This window comes from Agelaius tricolor, unplaced genomic scaffold (genome assembly GCF_023055355.1).
Source record: "Agelaius tricolor isolate 1412-34295 unplaced genomic scaffold, bAgeTri1.0.p SCAF_21, whole genome shotgun sequence".
Classification (NCBI taxonomy): Eukaryota; Metazoa; Chordata; class Aves; order Passeriformes; family Icteridae; genus Agelaius; species Agelaius tricolor.
This window is the reverse complement of record NW_027269281.1, coordinates 9,405,772-9,412,565: the sequence shown is the minus strand read 5'-3', so window position 1 is coordinate 9,412,565 and position 6,794 is coordinate 9,405,772.

The window sequence follows — 6,794 nt, the reverse complement described above, 5'->3', positions numbered from 1 at the left end:
GGGCAAAGAACCAGTCTGTCAGTACCAACACAGGGTGACTCAGACCCAGGGACCAGCTTATGCTTTTTGCTGCTGATAGCATTTCCAAAGTTCACTCTGAACCAGTTTACAAAGTGCAGTTTTTCTGTTACAAGCCCAGAAAAAAAACCCAACTGCCCAAAGCAACCCCCTTCACAGAGGAGCTTCCACCTTCTGCAAACACTGCCAGGTGAGAGAAAGTTTTCTGCTTCCAGGGTCTGACTTAAAAAGGACCATGGCAATGCCTCCGCCCCTTGTCCCCCCCTTCATTCTAGTTCCAGACACAGTGCCAGGTCTTAAAGAGACAGTAATGATTTTTTTTTTGGCACAAATAGATATGGAATACAATAAAATTTTGAGTTATCCATGACAGGGGCCTAGAACTGGACACAGTGTTCAAGGTGGGACCTCAACAGTGCCAAGTACAGTGACACAATCACTTCCCTGGTCCTGCTGGCCATGCTATTGCTAGTACAAGCCATTGGCCTTCTTGGTCACCTGGGCACACTACTGGCCCATGTTCAGCTGGCTGTCAACCAGCACCCCCAGGTGCTTTTCTGCTGAGCAGCTTTCCAGCCACTCTTCCCCAGGCCTGAAGCATTGCATGGGGTTGTTGTAACCTAAGTGCAGAACCTGGAACTTCATCTTGTTGGACCTCATACAATTGGTCTAAGCCCATCGATCTAGCCCCTTTAGATCCCTCTCCAGAGCCTCCTACCCTCCAGCAGATCAACACTCACACCCAAATTAGTGTCATCTGCAGTCTTGCTAAGGATGCACTTGATCCCCCACTCCAGATCATCCACAAAGTTATTAAACAGGACTTGCCCCAATACTGAGCCTTGGGGAACCCCACCTTTCACAGGCTGCTAACTGGATGCAGCAACATTCACCACCACCCTCTGGGCCCAGTCATCCAGCCAGTTTTTAACTCAGCAAAGAGTGTACCTTTCCAAGCTGTGCGCTGCCAGCTTCTCCAGTAGTATGCTGTGGGAGACACTATTGACAGTGATGCCTAGACAACACTGACAGCCTTTCGTCATCTGCCAGGCAGGTGTCCTTGTCCTGCAAACTGTGGGCAATGCCATTACTTAGTGGAATACATTTCCCAGAATTTTCACATCTCCAAACATTCTTTTCTGAAGAACAAGTGAATAGACTGCCGGAAAAATTACAGGCTTCCCATATTTTAAGGCTGATCTCCTCCTCCAGAGACCATCCTCATTGCAAGGGGTTTACTCCATGCTAATGAATTTCTAGAGAAATCATTTTGAGAAGCACAAACTGATTTGGTTTCTTGAGCTGATCTGGCTGAGATAATCCATGCCTTGCTGTTTAATGCCAAGGATTTTTAGTATTACCCCATCCTCTGAGCCCTCAGGTGGATAATTTGGAGCCACTCCACATCCCCATGAGACATTTCCATGAACCAACTGGTTAGTGGCATGACTCTTAAGGGTAGGGGGATTTGATGAATCCTGCACTGTTCCTTGCAAGGGTGGGACATAGCTGTTCCCAGATATGGAGAGACACAAACAGGTATCCGTCTCCACAGGTGACTTCTCTCCATCATCTCCATCAGTGCCTTGGATGACCGTGAGAGGATAGAGAAAGGCAATCCTTTAGAATGAATTTATTCTAATGCCTCTGAACCTAGAGGTTTGAAAAGAAATCCAAGACCACAGGTTGTACCCAGTCTTCACTGATGAGCCAGTGTGTTGCTCAGGCAATATTATCCAAATATTTTAACCTCCTTAACCTCATTCCTTCCTGACCCAGTTGGGGCTTCTCTGTTGCCTCCCATCCTGGGTACAAGTCTGAAACAAGTCTCAAATAGCAATGCTTTTGAGTGTTTCATCTCCATACCTTTGTAAACAGCAGTCATAATCTTTAGTAAGTGAAATCAGAGGCTTTTGCTGTGCTCTTAAACACATCCTTATAGCACCTTTATCTCCCTGCCCCCCTGCCCCTACCTGCTGCCTTACAGTATCTAGTAGTGTGCAATAAGCATAGGCCAAGGCCCAGCTTATTGCAATGATCTTTTTCTCCTTAGAATTATCACGGTACTTCTCTTTCAGGTATTTCCCCACCTCTGCTGGGTTTTGTATTTGTTCACGTGGAAAATCCTAGGCTATAGGGTCAGAAAATTCCTTCAGGGTTTGGCCCATATACTCCCATTCTCCACACCACTCAGGATTTTCCATTCCTGGGTCTACTTCTGGGTTAAGGGCCTCATCAGGTCCTCTGAAAATCTCAGCCCTCACTCTAGAGAAGTTGTAGACTGTATAGAGGAAGCTTACAAGATGAAATAGCAGGAAGGTGATATCCTTGGTATTCAGGGGAAAGTGAACATTTTAAAAAAGTGACTTAGCAGATTCAAAGGAGAAGGAAAGGAAAGGTTGAAAATCTTCATCCCCTGCTTCTCCTCTAACAAGCTGGGTGCAATTACTAATAAACTCCCAAAATATGCTATTGGAACTAGGATGTAGGGTAAGGCAAAGAAACCATAAACTATATTTATCTTGAACAGATTCCAGTTCCTTTGTAAACTCCCTATAAATCATGATCACCGAGCCCAGCACAATAGCTATTCTAATCCGTGCTCCTCTACTGTAAAAACTACATGTTATGGATAATATCGGAGCTATTTCTGGATAAGAAAATAAACCTACGGACCAGAAAGGTATTAAAACCTCAAAAAAGCCTAGGAACCAGAAACACATTAAGGCCTCTACTCTGAGAGACATTATGAATTCAAGTAACATGGTTACTGACTGCTTTATCCCAGTAAGCACAACCAAAATGCAATCAGTACAGGTTTTTTTCCACTTTCTGAGCCTCACGCTAGGTGCCAAAAATTGTATTTGTTCTGGTTTAGGGTAAATTTGGGAGAAAACCTCTAAAGGGGTTTCCTTTAGAAAGTAAATTCAAGTGCCCCCTTCCCCAATTGGTTCAGGAAAATTATTTCCTTGGAGAAAAGTTGAAAAAACCTGTTAATTTAATAGGTAAAATATTTACCAGCACAAAAAATTTAACAATATTAAACAATAAAACTTCTTGTTGCTCCAAAAGAGTTGACAAACTCAGAAAGTCCCCTTTGTGGGTTAAGTTTGGCTAATTCAGTCTGTTATCAGTCCCTCTGGTGCTGGAAATGCTGCAACCCAGGCCCGGTCTGGTGGGTCACAGGTGTGAGCTGCCAGTGCTCTTCTGGGTGTTCAGTCTAGAGTAGGTTTAAATAGGTCTAAACAAAAAGAAAAATCACAGTCTAGGGAACTTCTCTGCTTTAGTTAGCTAAAAACTAGCTAAAAGCAAAGGAGAGCTCTGTTCTGCCATCTGTCCATCCACAAACAACACAGTCCAGAAGTTGGAATGAGTAGGAGTGATGGCAGTTTCTGAAAACAAACTCCGTGCTTCTTCTCTTCCCCACTTTGTTTTCGGAATCAGTCCTAAAGGTGCAGAATTTATTATCCAGCATAAACAGAACAGACGGTTGAGGATACAAGCATCATATAGCCAATCCAGGACAAGTACCTAAAGGAGTCCTACAAGAAAGACAGAAAGGGACTTTTTACAAGGGCATATAGTGATAGGTTAAGGGGTAATGGCCTTTAAGCTGAAGGAGGGTAGGTTTAGATTGGGTATAAGGAAAAACTCTTTGCTGTGAGGATGGTTAGGCACTGGAACAAGTTATCCAGAGAAGTTGTGGATGCTACATCCATGGGAGTGTTCAAAACCAGGTGGACAGGGCTTTGAGCAGACTGGTCTAGTGCAAGGTGTCCCTGCCCATGGCAGGGAGGTTGGAACAAGATGGTCTTTGACATCCCTTACAACCCAAAAGATTCTAGGATTCTATGATATTATTCTCTGATTTGTGATGTTCAGGTAGTGGTTGTCTTTAGCCTGACTTCCAAAGGGTGCTACTCCCCCAGCCAATGCCACTGCTGAGGTCTGGGTCATTAGACATGAGACTATTTCTGTGGTTCATCAGTGGCATTCAAAACTAAATGTGACCTTTGTCATCACAACACTGTGGTGTCATGCATGGCTGCAGGGGGTACATGTGAGTGTCAGGGTTCTCTTTTGGGTGTCACTTCACCATATGTCTTTGTGTGACCAGAGGTGTTTGATTATGTTCTGGGTTGCATGGTTAAGGAAAATTTTCAGTTAAACCCCAGTCTCTCTGAATGCACCAATGTCTTGGGGTGATTTTATGATAATACTGTATTCCCCTATAATCTGCTTTATGCCCAGAAATGGGTCCTGTAGCTTTAAGTTGGGTCTGGGGGGAGAGATGGGAGCCGGGAGAATTCTTGCGCAGTGTTGTGTTCAGGCACTGACTCCCCCAGGTGCTCAGCTCTGCGGCGGGGAAGAAGCTACATTTTTGCTTTTAACTAGCTTGGTTCTTGTTAGCTGAGGCAAGAAGTTTTCCCTGGACTGCAATAGCAATCCTCCGGTGACTTCTGTGGCTTCTGGAACTGTTCAGCTTAGCTTTGGTCCGAGAACCAGACCATCGGTGGGAGCTGGATGCTGTGGACCAGCGGGGTGCTGCAGGACATAGCATCCCATCTCCAGACCTCGGGAGAATTCTAAATCCACCAGCTTTCTCTGCAGCAAGGAAGTTCAATATTTAACAGTTTTTTTTTCTCCCTGTGCCCTGCAGGCACTTTGTTAAATAAACAGCTTTTTTCACCTTCATCCTAGAAATTCCTTTCTTATAGGTGGGAGGGGAGTGCCAAAATCTGTTTTCTTTAGAGAAAACATTCATTCCAGAGTGTTTTTCACCTAAAATTGTCTCCAAACCAAGACAAAATTTGGCGCCCAACTTAAAGGGGCCTGAGAAAGTGAAAAAAACAGTAATAATTACATTCTGGTTTTAAACACTGTATTGGGGTACAGTAGTCACCATGCTGTTTGATGTAATAATGTGTCTCTGGTCCCTAGGCATGTTTGCCTATCCACAGATAGAGGCAATTTTGTCCCTGACATATAACTTTTACAGAGCAGGGATACGAATCAGGATTGCCATATTGATGTGCCTGGTAGTAATGATTTATAGAAGGTTAACAGAGGTACTGGGAGCTGCTGAAAATGTGTATGCTCTGTTGTTTCTCCATCCTAGTCTTGGTAGCCAGCTTTGGGGGTTTATTTGTAATTACACCCAGTCTGTTAGGGGGAAAGCAGGGGATGATGTTTCCCAGCCCTTCATCTCCTTCTTCCCCTTCAAATCTGCTATGTTATCTTTTGAGAATGTTTGGTTTCCCCTGGATGTTAAAGATACCACCTTCCTGGTGTTTTATCTGGTAGGTTCCCTCTATACAGTCTGCAGCTTCTCTAGAATGAGGTTTCCAGAGGGGCTGTCCAGACACCTGCTCCAGGCGTGGAAAATCCTGAGTGGTGTGGGGTATGGGAGGACATAGGTCAAACCCTGAAGGAATTCTCTGCGCTGATAGCTTGGAACTTTCCCCCTGAACAAATTCAGAACCCAGCTGAGGTAGGGAAATATCTGAAAGAGCTGTACAATGAGAAGAAAAAGCTCATTGCAATATGCTCAGCCCTGGCGAATGCTTATTGCACACTGCTAGATACTGTAGGGCAGCAGATATAGCCAGAGGGGCCAGAGGATGAATCAGCAGTCACTCAGGCTGCAGCTAAACCAGACAGGGAGCCTAAGCCAATAGCAGTTGCCCCTGTCCAGAGAAAGAAACACAAAGCCAAATTCATTTGCCCAGTGGATGATGATGTGGAGCCAGCATCCTTACAGCCAGCAGAGGACTCAGAACCAGAAATCATTATTGAGTCTCTGTCCATAGAAAACCTTCATGGCCTAAGAAAGGACTACATCCAATGGTCTGATGAATCTAAATTAAGTTGGTTGGTCAACATCTGGAACGCTGCAGGTGATAATGCAATTCTGCATGGTACTAAAGCAAGGCATTTGGGAACTCTGTCACATGATGCGGGTATTGACCAAGGGATGGCAAGGGGGCCTGAAGCTCTCAGTCTCTGGACACGGCTCTTAAGAAGTGTGAAGGAAAGATACCTGTGTCCAGAAGATCTCCAGGTGCAGCAAACTTCATGGAAGAACATAGAACAAGGGACTCAATCCTTGAGAGAACTGGTGGTGGTAGAGATGGTTTTCTCAGCTGACCAAACAATTAAGAGTCCAGACATGGTAAAATGTACACCACTGATGTGACTAAAACTTGTACGACTTGGGCCACAAGAATATGCCTCTGCTTTAACAATGATGAAGTGGAATGAGGGGGATGAGATCATGCTTGCTATGCTGAAGAAGCTCTGAGCATATGCAGATACCGTGCATGCAATAATCTCAGCTATGGAAAAAAGGCTGTCAGAGCACATAGAGAAAACAGAAGATAGGATTGAGGAGACTCACCAGAAACTCATGAAGGAAATTGAAGAGAACCTCCTCCAAATCTTGTAGGTATAGAACAGAGGCCCTGTTACCAGAAGTGGGCATCCCCCAGTTAGGGAGAGAGGGTACACCCCATGAGCTGAGCTGTGGTTCTTCCTGTGTGACCATGGGGAAAACATGAGGAAGTGGGATGGAAAACCCACTGCTGCCCTGGCAGCACAGCTGCATGAATTGAAGGAGGGCAATACTCAGAGAGGAAGTTCCACCAGAAGGCAAGTAGCTCCAGTTGCCTGTAGCTGAGCTGCCAGGCATAAAGGAAGAGAAGATGACATGTCCAATCCCCTTGAAAGAACCTTTAGAACGTATGCCCAGGGAGGAAATGATAACCAGGACTAGAGGG